At 40.6% G+C, this 17,672-nt stretch overlaps 1 long non-coding RNA gene across 1 annotated transcript in view; it reads left to right on the top strand.

Annotated features, from left to right (window-relative positions):
* The first annotated feature begins 4,337 nt into the window (after nt 1–4,337).
* The window catches only part of LOC121290402, a 104,406-nt gene continuing 91,071 nt past the window's right edge, over nt 4,338–17,672 (top strand). Inside the window, exon 1 of the long non-coding RNA XR_005945805.1 lies at nt 4,338–4,448. This is a non-coding gene — a long non-coding RNA (uncharacterized LOC121290402). The remainder of the gene's footprint in view (nt 4,449–17,672) is intronic.

Here is a 17,672-nt window from a genome sequence, read left to right on the forward strand (position 1 = left end):
CTTACAAAGTAACTGATCTTCTATGGGGCAAATGCTACTACATTGTCTTTTTTGATGCTGTGAGAAAACAACTGCTTTAAACTACACAAAATTAACTCTTTCATTATCAAGTTAATAGTAGCAAAAAAGTATTTTGCTGGAAAACTGATGCTTTTGCACCTTTTACAAAATCAGACAGATTTTCTGAAAATATGAACATTGACTTTCCAACATCACATGTATCAGATGTATTGGAATACCTAAAAGTGTAGTGTATCTGTATTCATCTTTAGAAAGAAAACTTTCATGCCATTTAAAACTAGTATTTGCTCTCAACGCAAAATCTGCACCACAATTCTATATTTAAAAAGTATATAATAATTTCAGGACCCAAATATAAATGTTCTGAACTCATTTTTAAAAACTTTAATGAACTAAAGGCAAAAGCTCAAAAGGAGTATAACCCTGGTTGAGAAATTAGCAAAAATTAACATAACTGTACATTTGCTTTCCAGTTTGTATTGCTATGCTACAGTGTAGAGATTACAAAGCCATACTGCAAGTAGTTTTAATATTTAAGAGACATAAATGGCAAGTAGTTTTAATATTTAAAAAGAGACATAAATGGGATCTTAATTTTTGTCAGAGTTCCAGTATAGCACATTCACTTTATAGTCATAATCCCAACACTGACATAATCCCATAATTTAAATCTCTTCCCTAGTGACCTTACAGTAACAAACTGATTATGCCAGTTGTCATCTAATAATTTTCCTAAATTTGTCACCCCAAATCTCCAACTCAGACTTCTCATTATTCTCTTGTGAAGAGGAGCTGAGCTGGCAGGGAGGCCCACCTCACTACCTCCAATTTTAGGCCATCTGAGATTAAAAGACCATCATGTTGGAAATTCTGAAGGAAACCTACACCTTCCATTTCTGAAGCATATCAAGGCATTAATTCTAGATGTTTCTAGGCTAATTAATAATGTATTAAATATTTGTATGACATATAAAGAGGGCTTATGTATTTATAATGGTACAAAAATATTCTACAGTCCCTTTTGTTTAAACACACCATTACTACAGTATATACTGTATGCATTTTGCACTTCCTTTAATAGAACAATTAGCATTGCATACCCCAGAAAAAATTTACATCACCATTTAATGTACATATTGTAGGATCTCTTTAAGAAACAGTCTGCCATCGCATAATTTAGTCATCCTGACAAGTCTCAATTTGATTCAGACTAGTGTTGTGCAAAGAAAATAAAGTAAATGGTTTCCCAATATAAATATACTGTCTAGGAAAAGTGATAATTCACTGTTACATAATAGGCTGAAGGTTGAAATAGACATGAAACGAATGAGGAGCACAAACATTTTACAAAAGCTTGAATGTCATTGTTGGCTGCATGTTTTCAGATGTTATTAAATGCTCTAAAAGATTGTTTCTATTGTTGCTATACCGTACAATTACTAAAATATGTACCTCAGAAATCTGCCCTGCAAGCAATTGCCATTATTCCTTGCGATTTTTTTTTCGTGCTGGTAAAAATTTTAAAAAAACGAGGTAACGCAATATAGGAATACAACAGGTAACGTTCAAATATTGATTGCACTAGTGTTGCAGTTTTTCTTTGTCCTAAAGTTACTTCTTTGAAAGGCTGTTTTATTTTTGCCATTAATAGATGAAAATAAGTTCTGCAGTTTTTAGAAAAGCCCGTGCGCTAATACTTGAACTTCAACCACATGCAGCAACTGGGGCTGGGGGAGACAGCAAAGGGAAGAGAGTGTGTCATTACAACTTTACATTCTCATGATTTTGAAAGGTTTAAACACAAAAACATTTCAATTCGCGGCTTCGACCTACTCCTTGGAAGAATACATTCAGAATGCGGTGGTGGTCCTGTAGCAAGTGTAATTCCAATTTGATATTGCTCAGCGCTATCTCGCAGTGCTTTTTACTCGGTCTAAACCATCTCAAAAAGGAATAGTTATATTGACAGTCGCTCTCCAAATATTGGGGATGCTGTAAATATATTCAACAAATCAGTACCTAGAAAACATTTTACCCATGTACAAGGTTAGAATGACACCCGTTTCATTCACTTAATTTAGGGCAACATTTTAAAAACCCGAGTGTAACTGAAATAGCTTATGGTACGCACCCACGTCTTTCAGCGGAACATCGTACCCATTGTTAGATGTAAAAAAAAATCAAGGTTTTCCTTCAAGAGTCCCAGACATTACTCAACTATGGGAAATTATACAAAATAGTGCATCGTATTTCAATACAATTAGCATACAACATTAAAGCCAAATTTACGCAGTTTTGATATGACTGGGGCATCAGCTTTCAATGTCTGTCTACTATACTTTCACAAGTTACATTTTTTTTCTGTATTTCTTTCCCTTAAACCTACCCTAATCCATCTCAGACATCAGCCAATAACGGTTTTTTGAGATTCAAAGATTTCATACGTACACACACTCATTTGCGCCCACGCCAGCGAGGAAGAAGAAAAAAAATAATTTAATCAAATACCGTTATTCTCGCAATCTAAAAAGTCACGAAAGGTTTGAAATTAATTCCGAAAACACGAAACTTCCAACTCTGCCTATTTTGTTTTAAAAATCCGCCAATATAATTACGAGATATTAAAAGGAGAGTTGGGGGTGGGGGGAGAAAGAGAAAAAAAAACTACCATTTGTTCATGGAGACGATTGTGTAACGTGGGGAAGGGGGGGGGGGGGCAAGAGACTATTTCAGATGAGGCCACGGTACTGACATTTACAATAATACCGAAAGTAAATGAATGATTCAGACAGGTACCTTGGATCGTGAACTGACCCCACATTCAGAAACTCTCACTCTGCGAGGAACCGATGAAAGCTACAGGATAGTGCTAAATGCAGTTTCAATTTTTGAAACGACTGCTTCTGGAGAATTCGGTCTAACCCAGACGGGGATGAGGGGGGTCGGGTTGGGTGGGGGGGGAGAGATAGCCGAAGTTGTGACCTGGAAAGGAGCCTGGCTACTAACTTGCGGGTAACGCCAATGGATCGTCGTACTGTACTTACTGTAACCGGGTGGGTGGGAAATTCAGCCCCGGACCCGCCGTCCCATAACACCGTCAAGATAAACTTAGCAGAACAGAACCCCAAACCGATGCATCTTTACAAAAAAGACATAGTCGACAGCCTTGAACTTGCTCAAATTTTAAAAACAAGCCTTACCAAACAGGAGGGAAGGGGTTTCCGAGTGAAACGACAACTTGTTGGGGGGGGAGGGGGGATCTCGGCGACATTACACCAAGTGCCAGTCAGTCAGTACGAGTTCGCGATCCCTTCGCACTGTCACTCAATAAAAAAAACACTTTCCCCACCATCAGCTATTTTGTGTGTGTACATACATATTATATATATCCCTCCCTCCTTTCCCATCATCACTTTGCCAATTTTAAAATCTTGCTCGACTTAAAACTCCCTAGTCATTCGTTGCGACAAGACACCGACTCAACGTTCAAGGCTCATTTTCTTGTTTCAACCACCACCACTTTCTCCCTCTCTAAGCAAGAGCTACGTTAAAACATAATTTAAGGTACCAGAGGAGAACAAGGAGGGGGCGGGTGGATGCCCGTCCCGCTCAAAATGACTCAAAACTTTTTCTTTTTTTTTAAAAAAAACAAGTGACATTGACAAGCGGCGAAGGAAAAAAAAGGGAACAAACCTGCTTCCTCCGCACTAAGCGACCGATCTGCGCCTGTCTTTCAACCTTCTGCTCCTCTTAACTTGGATGAAATTTGCAGGGGGAGGAGGAGGAGGAGGAGAGGAGGGGAGAGCGGGGGGGGGGGGGGGGGGGGGGTGGTGTGAAGAAAAGAAGAGAGCGAGGTCCTGTTGGTCAATCTGTATCCAAGCTGCTTTACCTGTGTGTGTGTGTGTGTGAGAGAGACCGGCTTCTGTCGATGGCTTGACTTCAGCCTTAACCCCTCTTTCTCTCTCTCCTCCCTCTGCCTTGCCTCACATCCTTTCTCTCTCTCTTCGACCCTCCTCACTCCTGTCTTCTCTGCCTTTCTCCATCCTGTGTGTCTGTATGGGGTGCTGCTGCTGCTGCTGTTTTTTTACTCCAGTCGAAAATGGCGCCGAAAGCCGAGATTCGACTCAAATTCGTTAGTGGCGGGCCGCGCGGCATGCTGGGTAGGGGCAGCTCCTCGCGCTGACAGTTTGAAATTAGGCTCCAACGGCAGCGGCGCCAGCCGCCGCCACTCGGCCAACGGTTCTTCACATCAAACAACAAACCCCGCCACTAGTCCCCCCCTCCCCCGCCCCTCCTCACTGCACTGACACTCACTTCATTTAAGACCACTTCATCAAGCCACATCAGACCGAATGATTCAGCAGCAAAACACCAATTGTGCCGAGCTTTTCATGTTGAATTTACCTAATTGGCCCACGACTTTGCAGGTCTGTTGTTTTTTTTTAAAGGGGGGGGGGATCTAAATATTGTGTTTCGGGGGATATACAGAATATTTACAAGTACGCAGCCCCAATCGTTACACATTTTACTACTCAGACTGGCGTTAAGGAATTAAGCTAGTGTTTTGTTTTAAATGGCGATTGACTATTCCCACCCACTACCACCCTTCAGTTGAGGATCTGTCAAAACTTTTCAATGTTCAGTGTCATTCTGGAAGGATTTCGAAGCTTGCATGTGGCTCCAGTTGTGCCTCCGTGTCTTTGGTGTGCAGCTGGAATTTGTGGGTACCACTCAGCAACCTTACCTAAAAGTCCGAGTTTACATAGTTTTAGCAGTTCAGGAGAGAGCTTACCTAAAATTGGGACGTGGAAGTGAATTATCGGGGTCTCTTAAATGATTAAGGAGTCTTGTAAGATCTACAGCATCAACTAGGATGACCATCTCTGGTGGGAATAGTGAGCCCCAACAACATCTGAACTTATGAATATCTAGGTATCAGTATCAACGTAATGCAGTCTCAAGTGATCAGGCATGAAATTTGAATTTTCAGATATATATTTTTGGTTACCCTCTGAAAACAAGTCTATATGATTGCAAATCTTAAAAGTAAGACATGAATCCTAGGAGCTCAAATGGCTGAATTCTCCACTCTTCTATAGATGTTCAAGTCCCAAGATACATGTAATTTATCTCAATTGGGTCTGAGGTTGATTACTGGCTTAAATTTATAGGCAAACATGGGGATGGGGGAGAAAAAAAAGTGGTATGGAAGGACCTCCTTCTCTAAGTTTCATTTGTGTCTGGTGGAATGACTGTGGTTTCACAATCGTGGCAAAAGTGCTCTAAGTGATTGCTCTTTGCACTTGGCAAATTATTTTTCAAAATCTTGAAACAAAATCAGCCTTGTCAGTAAAGTATAGTCAGTAATGTAAGTTTAAAAGTTATATTTTCTCCAAGTGACAAAATGCATTAAAACTACAATATTACAAGTTGACTTATCACGTGAAATTGATTAAATCAGATCAATTCAGTTTGAATTATTTAATATCACTGGTGAAAGATCAGCACTTTCCATAGACTTTAAATACATTGGAACCTTGATCAAGAGTATTTTAGCAGTAGTTAGTGTTTTCACAGTCTTCCACTTACAAAAATAGCTCCAGAGATGAGGGACTTTAGTTATGTGGATAGATTGGAGAAGCTGTTCTCTTCAGGGGAAATTTCATAGGTGTTCAAAATCACGAGGGGGTCTAGATTGAGTAAAGAAAGAGAAACTGTACCCATGGATGGAAGGGTCAAGAACCAGAGGACATTGATTTAAGGGGATTGGCAAAAGAACAAACAATTTCTTTCTTTTCTTTTTTACACAGCAAATGGTTAGGACCTGGAATGCACTGCCTGAGTGTGGTAGAGGCAGTTTCAATTGTGGATTTCAAAAGGCAATTGGATAAGTTGGATAAGCACCTGAAGGGAAAAGATTGGCATGGCTACAGGAATGGGGTATGGGAGTGGAACTAGCTGAGTTGTTCTTGCAGAGAGTTGGCATGGACACAATGAGCCCAATGGCCACTTTCTGTGCTGTAATCATTCTATGATTTCCTTGGAGAATAGTATTAAGTAGTGGAAGTATTCTCATGCTGATTAAGTCTGTCAGGTTGCCATATGAAGCACCTTGATAGACTGTAGTGATCTTAATACAATAGTCATGTGGTTAATCCTGTACAACAGGAGGGTTTTATAGGTTGCAAGACCTATACAATGGTGGGGGCATCTACATTTACCCACTGGAATTGAGTATCTTGCTGGATGTTAAACTCAGAACACCACTTGTCAGGACAGTCTGCAGCAGGGTTCAAATGCTGAACCAATGTGAATGCTACCACTAAATTAAATGCCTTCTGTTAGCAGTGGTAAATTTAATTTAAAAATGATATTAATTTATTATTAAAGTTGACTTGTTTGTCATGATCTCGGAACGAAGATATCAAGCAGATACTACTTCCAGGAAACATGGGGAAGGAACTAAAGGAGTAGGGTGGCAGTATTAATTATTGATACAATGGTGCTAGCAAGAGGGAATCAAGGACAGAATCTATTTGGTTCGAGTTAAGAAACAACATAGGTACCATTACACTACTGCATGTATTCCATAGGCCACCAAGTGGGAAAAATATAGAGGTGCCAATTTGTAGTGAAATTACAGAGAGGTGCAAAAACTATAAAGCAGTGATAATGGGGGACTTTAATTATCCAATTGTAGACCGTTAGTAAGAGAGTAAAGGAAACAGGAGGAAGAGTTTCTGAAATGCGTTCAGGAGAATTTTCTTGATCATTATGTTTTCAGACCAACAAGAAAGGAGGCATTGCTGAATTTGGTTCTGGGAAATGAGGCACGTCAAGGCATCAGGGGGATCATTTAGGGAACAGTGATCAGAATATCATAGGTTTAGGTTAGCTACTGAAAAAGGACAAGGAACAAAAGTTTAGGTTAGCTATTGAAAAGGATAAGAAGCAATTTAGAGTAAAAATATTTAACTGAAGAGGTGAATTTCAGTGGGGTGAGAACAGATCTGTCCCAGGTAAATTGGAATCAAAGACTGGCAGGCAGAACTGTAAGAAAACAATGGGCTGCCTTTAAAGAGGAGATGGTTTAGTTAGAATCAAGATACATTCCCATAAGGGGAAAGATAGGGCAACCAAAGCCAGAGCTCCCTGGATGACAAATGAGATAGCGAGGTGAAGGATGAAAAGGGAGTATGACAAGTGTCAGTTTGACAATACTAGTGAGAACTAGGCTGAATATACAAAGTTTAGAGGGGAAATGAAAAAGAAACAGAGGCAAAGAGAGAATGAGAAGAGACTGGCAGCTAACATAAAAGGGAATCCAAAAATCTTCTATAGGCACATAAGTAGTAAAGAATAGTAAGAGGAAAGGTGGGGTTCATGAAGGGTCTAGACAGATTAGATAGAGACAAACCGATCAGAGGTCACTGATTTAAGGCAATTAGCAAAATAATGAACAGTGACTTGACGAAAAACTTTTTTTTAAAAATGTAGGTTAGGATCTGGAATGCACTTTTGAGTGTGTGATGGAAGCAGATTCAAATGTTGCTTTCAAAAGGGAATTGGATAAGCACCTGAAGAGAAAATTTGGAGGGTTCAGGGGAAAGGGCAGGGGAGTGGGATCAGAAGGGTTGCTCTAGCAGGCATAGGCATGGGCTGAATGGCCTCCCTTCTGTGCCATAACCATTCTACGATTGTACTGTTAAAACTAGTCAATAACAGAAACTTGTACTTAGTGCCATTAACATTAGCGCCATTAACATTAGTAAAATATCTGAAGACGCTACACAGGAAAATTAACAAAAATTTGAGAGAGCCTCATAAGGAAATATTAGGACCGATGACCAAAACCTTGGTTATAGGTAGGTTTTAAGGAGCATCTCAAAAAAACAAAGTGGAGAATTCCAGCGCTTAGGGCCTTGGCAGCTGAAGACATTGCCACCAATCATGGAGCACTGACATCTCAGGGGTTTGTGGGGTTCAAGGAGATTAGAGACATGGAAGGGATGAGACAAGGGAGGGATTTGAAAATAAGAATTTTAAAAATAGACGCATTGCTTAACAGGGAGCCATTTATGTCAATGAGTGCAGGGATGATGACAAGTGAACAGGACTTGATGCAAGTTAGGACATGGGCAGCAGAATTTTGAATGATGAGATTAGAAGGTAGAACATGGCAGGCTGGCAAGGAATGCTCTGGAATACTATCTCGAGATAACAAAAGGTATGGATGACAGTTTCAGCAGCAAATGAGTTGAGGCAAGGGTGAAGTTGGGCAATGTTAAGGAGGTGGAAATTGGCAGCCTTAGAGGTGATGCAGCTATGTAGTCAGAAGATCACCTCAGGGTCACGAAAGTTGTAAACCATCTTGTTTAGCCTCATACAGTTGTGAGCAGGAAGAATAGAGTCAGTGGCTAGGGAATGGAGTTTGTGGTGAGACCTGAAGGCAATGCAGTCTTCCCCACATTTAGTTGGGGGAAATTTCTGCTCCTCCAGTAGTTAAGGGATTTCAAACAAGCAGTCTAACAATTTAGAGATGAGTTTGGGGGGGTGGGGTGGTGGTTAACAGAAGTGAGTGTCATCAGCATTACTGTGGAAACTAGTGCTGTGTTTTTTTCAGATGATGCTGCTGAGGGGAAGCATGTAGATACAAAATAGGAGGGAACGAAAGGTCGATTCTGGTGAACACCAGAATTAACAGTATGAGAGAGGGAAGGGAAGCCATTATAGGTGATTCTTTGGCTACAGCTGGGTAGTTGAGAATGTAATCAGGACAATGCAATCCCTCCCAGCTGGACAATGGTGGACATGCTTTGAAGGCGGCTGGTATGGTCAACTGTGTCAAATGTTGCAGACAGGTCAAGAAAGGACACTTTACTTTTGTCACCCTCACACAAGTTGTAATGTGTGACTTTGATAAGAGCCATTTCGGTGTTGTGGTAGGGGCAGAAACCTGATTGGAGGGATTCAAATGTGGAATTCTGGAGTAGATGGGCACAAATTTGAGGCGACAGCATGTTCAAAGACTTGAGAGGAAAGGGAGATTGGAGTGTTTTACAATGAAAGAAACAGGACGAGCAGGGAATGTGTGTTAAAATAAACAAGAAAACAAGAGTAAAACAGCAGCTGTCCAGCTCATATTAACTTCCAAAAGTATTTGACTTAATTTCTTGTGCCAGCCACAGTGCTACTGTACAATGGGCTAATTGAATGTTAAACAATTAATAGGGAGCGACGGGGGAGGGGTAGAAGTGTCAATGCCCTCATTATGGCAAATAATTAAAGTTCCAATGGACTTTGTTGTAACAAAATGTTTTATAAAGTAGTAAATAAGCACTTCAACCTTTTCAGTCTTTTACTGCAACCTTCAATATTTTATACATTAAGGGATTGAGTTATAAAGATACACTTAAAAAATGCATTCTTTGCCTTGAAAGGAAGCAAATAAGAAGAGCTCATATGGACTTTATAGAATACTAAGCAAATAGAGAAGGCAGATTAGGCACATTCATAGTAAACCATGACTTCAGATCAAGGAGACAAATATAAAGTAGCAAAAAGCAAGTTGATGACAGAATAAGGATATACTTTCTCATGTCATGCATGATCAATACCTGGATCTTCGGAATGGGATAGTGGAGGCAAAAATGTTGCAATCGTTCTAGAGTCTGATGAGAGTACAGTAGATTTCTGTAGATATAGATGGGCTGTTAGACCTTCCTCATTTGTATGTACCTTTGAGATATTGTACTTTATTTTCAAACAAGGGACAGATAGGAAGAGTGAACTTAATGAAAATGGAACAGCTTTGACTCACTGCAACCAATGTAAGCTGGTATCAAAAAGTACAACATAGGGTAAAGCTAAAGATGTTATGTGATAATATGCATATATGTGATTTACTACAATGAAACTTTTTGAAAAGCCAACCTATACCATGGATTAATCTTATCAAGGTTTGGCCAACTTTAACTCCTAGAACCAAAGATTTTTTGGTGACTGTGGAAAAGATAGACTCATTGTCCTTCGTGATCTGTCTGCCACCTCTGACACAGCTAACCACATCATTCTCCTCCAACACCTCTCCACCATCATTCAGCTGGACGAGACTAGACTTGTGTGGTTCCATTTTTATCTGTCCAGTAATAGCCAGAGAATCACAAGCAATGGCTTCTCGCCTTGCTCCTGCACCATTATTGTGTGTTGTCAAAGAATCTAACCTTGGGCTCCTCCCATTTCTCATCTATATACTGCTCCTCAGCAACAACAAAATATACGGTCAGTTTCCACATGTAAACTGACTGATGGCTTTACCTTACAACTTTCTCTCTTGATCCCTCCTTGGTCTCTAGATTGTCAAGATTGCTTTTCTGACACCAGGACTGGAGGAGCAGAAATTTCCCCCCCAACTAAATATTGGGAAGATCCGAAACTGAACCAGATTGTTTGCAATCATTGTGTCATATCTGAACCAGAGATGAACTTTCAACCGCATATCCATGCCATCACTAACATTTCCCAACTCTGCCCCTGCCTCAGCTCATCTGCCCTCATCCATGTCTGTTATTTTGTGACTCAACTATTCCAATGTGCTCCTCCAGCGTGCCATGTTCTACCAACTATAAACTTGAAATCCAAAACTTTGCTGCCAGTGTCTTAACTTGCACCAAGTCCTGTTCACCCATCACTCCTGTGCTCACTGACCTATATTGGCTCGTTTAAAAATTCTAATCTTTTGTTTGAAATCCTTCCATGGCCTTGCCCTTCCCTATCTCTGGAATCTCCTGCAGCCCTGTAACTCATATCTGCACTCCTCCAATTCTGTTCTCTTGAGCATCCCCAATTTTAATTGCTCCAACACTGTTGGCCACACCTTCAGCTGTCAAGACCCCAACCTCTGGAATTCCCTCCCTAATCCTCTCTACCTCATTTTCTCTTTTCCCAATTCTAAGGCACTCCTTAATTCCTACCTTTTTGACCAAGCTTTTGGTCATTGTCTCCAATATCTCCTTATGTTACAGAATGTCAAATTTTATTTGTTTAACACTCCTGTGAAGCATTTTAGGATATTTTACCACATTAAAAAGGTGCTATATGAATACAAGATATTGTTGCTAAATGCAGCCCCAGATCAAGCGTAACCGCTGTAATTGGAATTTGTTTTCCAATTACATTGAATTGTAACCAGTATATTTGGGTTTTTTTTGCAAAAACTATACCAAGATATACGATTCAATTAGTCCTTTAACTTTTGGTATGAATTCTGACTCTTCTGAGAGGTGTTCTATTTTGAACAGACCAATAGGAGGTGGGATTCCAATTCCACCAGAACGATCAACAAGTGCCTCCGCTTTTAGATGCGAAGAAATATCACAGTTCATTGTAGAGAACGTAAAAATTATTTGGTCCACATCAAAAGTGCTTGTGTTAAAGCAGAGTTTTAGGAGTATTTAAACACTGACTATCCAGAACCAGATTGTTGTATTATCCCTGGTGGATAAGTTGTTGCATGGTACAGAAAAACGCCCTTAAAATGCAGACTAACGAGCAGGCTGCAGAAAACGAGCCGCGCACAATTATCTCCAAAATATATCCCACAGGCAACAACTTGCTGGTTTACTATCTCAAATGTAGTCGACAGACAAGTATTCCTATAATAACGTTGTACATGAGTCGTTTCCTAATCTTTCAGAAGTGCTGTATCTTGCATTTGTTGCATTAAACTTCCATCGGAACACATTTGTAGAGTATTAAAGACTTTTCCTCAATTATGCTTTGAGTTGCAGTCGTTTAACCACGGTACTTCAAAATATTTAAACTTCGAGAGCCAATTTTTTGTAAACTATATGTTACTGTAAGGGCTGTTTTCCAAACTTTTAATCAAAATCCAACCCATTATCTAATAGCCCGGTGAAAGCACTGGGGTTTAAAATAAACTTAATTTGTAGCGTCACTTTCCGTTTATTTCGCCAATGAACAGGCCTATTTGCTCAAGTTCTACTTTGAATCTGTCAGTACAAAATACAACAGTCGCCCACTCCAATCTGCAGTATTGTAAATGGCTTATTGTTTGTAACAAAGTACTCCGCTGAAGCGGAAGTCCCGCCCTCCTAGCGAAGCCGAACACTGATTGGTTCGGTGACGCTGTCACTGTTCTAATTTGGAATTTTCCCAATTCTAGATCGTCTATTGTATGGAAGTCCAAGCTGTCAATCTCCTTACGCCGGAGTACCACTGTGTATCAATGTAAATACTGTAGTAGTATTATTGCTTCTATGCAATGTTGTCGAAGTTGCTTTATGTTACCTTAGCTAAGGTGTGCTGTTCTGCTTACACAAGCAGCATAATCCGGCGATGTCAAATTAACAAGGTAAACGAAGAGAGGTCGCACTTTTATTCTCTCTTTTTCCATTATCTTTTTAACAAAAACAATTTTAACCCAACTTCAAACAAATATCATAAATAAACACCGTATCACGTTTCTTTCTCCAGTAATTACGGAAATTCTTACATCAGTTGCCCAGCTTTCTCGATAGTATAGGATATGCGGATCAAGAGTGGACAGAATATCTACACGAAAATAAACAAACCCGAGTTTTTTTGGAATAATTAATTTCGCATCAGTGATTTTAAAATTAAATTTGTAATTGCGTCATTCCGTCGTTAGGCACAATTAGTATCAGTCAAGTTGATGCCCGATAGGGTGCAATTTAATATACTCCAAAACATGCGTTTCGATCATGCACTATTTAGTTATACACTACACATTCGCCACATAAGTTTAGAAGCTCCAAAACTAAGTTGTTTTGTCCCTAAATAATCTTTAATGTAGAGAACAAAAGAAACAACAGTCGTTGATAAAATTGACACAGGTACATGACTAAATATGTAGTTTAATAGAAGAAAACAATAAGGGACACTTACTGACTCGCGAACATCGATATCTCAAGTAATCCAACTCTTAACAGAATGTGTACTCTTTAGAATAAAGAATCTTCGCAAAAATCGCCGCTTATGTTCTACCCAACGACAAAGCTTACCCTTTTATGCAGTTTCAGCAAGCTTCAAGGAAGTTGTCCTTTTGTTCTACTATTTATAGATTGCGTCAACATTGCGAAAAGAGTAGGCGGGGCTGTCCCTGCAGGAAAGCGCACAACACACGCGACCTACCATCCAGTTGTAGTAAACCAGCAGGTCAAATTATCCCACGTGTTTGCGATAACCCATGTAACAGGAATCTATATCTCTCAGCGGATGAGGCTAGATCACAGCTGGGACTTTTGCTAAGAGGCCACGTTGTTTTCATTAACTGTATTACTGTATCATTAGCCATATCATTATATTTTACACAAATACGCATTTACATTTACGTGAATTCTGAATGTGCATATGTTGTGAAAAGGACGCATGGGACAATTTACATGTCCACTCTCACCCATCTTGTAATGTGCAACATATTCCATTGTTAATTCAAGTATTACTAATATTAGTTTGTGACAGTTGCCATTGGTTTGCAGGGCCATGACAGAGAGAGAGCAAACAATGCTTTATTAAGTTTAATGCTCGGGTGTTGCTGTTGAGTATAAACGTGAATTAAAAGTATAGAAGTTATTGTCTCTTGTAGTTTAGTAAAATAAATACTGATATTACTAGTATGTATTGTTGCCAAATAATACACATGATACAATGCAACTCTCTTGTCCTGTAAAATAATTTAGTTATGGGAGCCTACATTTGTTGACTACTACAAGAGAAAATAAAATGTTAATAAATTGCATGGTTTTGCATTGATGCTGCTCATAACTTTTAAGTGCCTCAGATACTTGTACATTTCTTGCACAATAATACACATATAGCCAGGGGATATCTAAGCCGTTGCCATTGATGTGTACCTTGGGAGTCACATGAAGTTTATACCCATTTTCTCATAATCTGCATATACAGTATTTCAAATTGCGAACAGACCTTGGCGCAACAGTTTAACCACCATTGAGGTAACAATGCTAAAAATAACAATAATTTCCAATTCTTTTAAGCTCACAAAATATGATGTAGGCAGCAATAGGACTGAGTTGCCTGGACTTCAGAGCTGCTTGGGACTCTGGAATCACCTGCTGGACACTGCTGCAGTATAGCAGTACTGTTCAGTACATACATGAAAGGTAAAACAGAGATTTGACAATGGCAAGAGCATTGGTTTTTTTGACTAACAAATGGAAAATATTTCCCACAGAGTTTTGCATAAGGACTGTATTCTTTTACATATTTCTGGAGCCCACAAGGTGTAAATTTAAATAAAGGATTGCTGATGAGCACTGCATAATTAATGCAATGCCGTACATAACATCACCGTCACACATCATAGCACTGCAACATCATGTGCCCAGATGCTGAGACTGGGAGAAACAGCAGTGATTTGTGCTAGATAATGCTTTCATGGGAATGCATTTTAAAAGCACAGAAACTTGTCCTGAGGGCTGCTTTCTCATCCCTCGAGCCAAATATTTTTTGTGAAGGGAGTCATTGATCATGGAGAGTGCTGAAATTCATTGAATTTACTGCAACAACAACTTATATTTATATGTGCTTGGTGAGTATCTGGCAAGTGGGTAAGTTCTATACTACCCCTAAGATTTAAAATAGTACACAATTTGGTGGTAAAGTTAATAAAACATATAAACAAAGCAACATAAATAAATGATTAATATAATTAAGCAATTATTTAAAACACATTAAGGATGGCAGGACATGTGATGTGTCAAGGCTGCAGCATGTGAGAACTCCTGGGTAACATTGTGACCCAGGGCAAACACGTTCCTGTAAATATTTGTAGCTTGAGGAACTTCAGCTCAGAGTGATTGAGCTGGAGGCTGAGCTGCAGACTCTGTGACACATCAGGGAGGGGGAAAGTTACCTGGCTGCTTTATACCAGGAGGCAGTCACACCATTTAGGATAGGGTCTTCTGGTTTGGTCAGTGGCCAGGGCCAGGAGGGTGTGACTGCAAGTGAGGCAGGTAAGAGAACCCAGAGGCAAGAGTGTGAGCCTCTGCAATTTTCCAACAGGTTTGAGGTTCTCTCCGCTTGTTTGGATGAGAGTGGGAGCTGCAGGGTGGATGAGCAAACTGACCATGGCACCATGGTACAGGAAATCATCCAAGTGGGGGGAGCAAAAAGGTATGTAGTGGTAGTAGGGATGGTATGGTAAGGGGGTTTGATACTGTTCTCTGTAGCAAAGAGCGAGAGTCCAGACAGCCCTGTTGCCTACCTGATTCCAGGGTTCGGGCCATCTACTCAGGGCTGGAGAGGAACTTGCAGTGGGAGGGGGAGGATCCAGCGGTCATAGTCCATGTAGGCACCAATGACATTGGCAGGATGAGGAAGAAGGCTCTGCATAGTCAATATGACGAGCTAGGACCAAATTAAGAAACAGAACCTCAAAGTTAATCATTTCTGGATTATTACCTGAGCTACGTGCAAATTGGCATAGGACAAATAAGATTAGAGAAATGAATGCATGGCTCAAAGACTGGTGTGGGAGAAATAGGTTCCGGTTTGTGGGGCACCAGAACCAGTATTGGGGAAAGTGGGATCTGTACCATCGGGTGGTCTACACCGGAACTGTGCTGGGCCTGGTGTCCTCACGAGCCACCTAACTATAGAAATAGGGAGAGTTTTAAACTGAATAGCAGGGGTAAGAGATCAAATTTTGGGAAGATATAGTAAACCAAAGAGTAGAGACAAGGCAAGAGAGACAGGTATTAATGTGGGAAATGATAGACAGTGACAGGAAGGGGCAGAGAGTACAAATCTAAGGGCAGAATTTTGCCCTTGACAGGATCAGCGGAGGCAGTCCAGAAGCCAACTGCCACCCGTGATCGCCACTGCACCACAATTTCACATTGCCGGGCCAATTAAGGCCTACCCAGCGTGAAACGCGAGTGGCAGCACTCAGCGCTGTCTGTGCGGGAGGATGGGGTGGGGTGGAGTGTGAGCCAGCCGAGCGTGAACTTCGCGCATGCACGCGAGTGAGCGCTGCATAATCTCCCTGAGGCAAGGAGCTGCCTCAGGAGATGATGAGATATTAAGAAAAATAACACAGAAAATAAAAATGGAATAAAACATGTCCCCTCATTTGACTCTGTTATTAATGAAAAATTAAAGTTTTTATTTTATTTTTATTTGCTTTTGGAAACCTCATCCCATCATTGGATGAGGTTTCCAAAGAAATGCAAAGGCTACTTGGCCTTTTTGCTTGCCCGCCAACCGTTAAGTTGGACCGGCAGCAAAAACTTTGCGTTAATTGATAACTTAATGGCCTTAACAGGCCTTTTAATTGTCGGCAGGTGTGTTGTCGGCTCCGGTGCCTGCCCGCCGACAGAACTATTGCGCGACTGCGTGTTGACATTGGCATGCTCAGCCGATGTCAGCGTGCTCGGCAGATGTCAATGCGCGTCATTTCATGCTTGAGCAGCTCGGTCGTGTGCCTGCCCGCTGAGCGAAAATTTCTGCCCTAGGAGTAAATCAGCAACTAAAGCTAGATGCTATAAAAATAATAAAAGGACAAAACTAAAGACTGTATCTAAACACACATAGCATTCAAAACAAAACAGATGAACTGATAGTGCAAATGGAAAGAAATAAATACGATCTGATAGCCATTACAGGGACATGGCTACAGAATGACATAGTTTGGGTCCTGAATATTGAAGGGCACGTGACATTTAGGAAAGACAGGAAGTTAGGAAAAGGTGGAGGGATGGCTCTGTTAATTAATGATGGTATTATCACATTAGAGAGGGATGACCTAAGTTCAGGAAAGCAAATAGCCGTAAATCAAGAAATGGCAGGAAGGGAGGAACTCGGGAAAATTACAGTCACCAGGGAAGTGGTATTGAGCAAATTGTTTGGGCTGTGGGCTGACAAATCTCTAGGTTCGGACTTCACCCTAAGGTCTTGAAAGAAGTGGCTAATGAGATAGTTGATGCACTGGTTTTAATTTTCCAAAATTCCCTAGATTCGGGGAAGGTTCCATTAGATTGGAAAATAGCAAATATAATGCCTTTATTCAAAAAGGGAGGGAGACAGAAAGCAGGAAATTATCGGCCAGTTAGCCTAACATCTGTCATAGGGAAAATGTCAGAAGCTATTATTAAAGATGTTATAGCAGGGCACTTGGAAAAATTCAAGGCAATCAGGCAGAATCAACATGCTTTTGTAAAAGGGAAATAATTTCTAGACAATTTATTGGAGTTCTTTGAAGGAGTCATATGTGCTGGGGATAAAGGGGAATCGATAGATGTATTGTCCTTAGATTTCCAGAAGGCATTTGATAAAATACCACACCAAAGGTTATTGTAGAAAACAAAAGCGCATGGGGCAGCATTTCCCCCCTGTCGGAGGGGTTGTGCGGGAGCAGGCGCGGACAGGTGGGTTCCCAATCAGCGCCCCCTGTTAAGGCCCACCTAGCATGACGTTTGCCCAGAAGCACTATGCGTTCCCTGTGTGGACGGGAGGGGATTCCCTGAACCAGTAGTGCGCTCTTTTGCGCATGTGCGTGGAAAAGCACACACATCTCCCTGCGACAAAGTGCTGCCTCAGAGAGATCGGCTCGTGTGAAAACATTATTAAAGGCAGAAAAAAAAATCCTG

Source organism: Carcharodon carcharias, chromosome 18, assembly GCF_017639515.1.
Source record: "Carcharodon carcharias isolate sCarCar2 chromosome 18, sCarCar2.pri, whole genome shotgun sequence".
NCBI lineage: Eukaryota > Metazoa > Chordata > Chondrichthyes > Lamniformes > Lamnidae > Carcharodon > Carcharodon carcharias.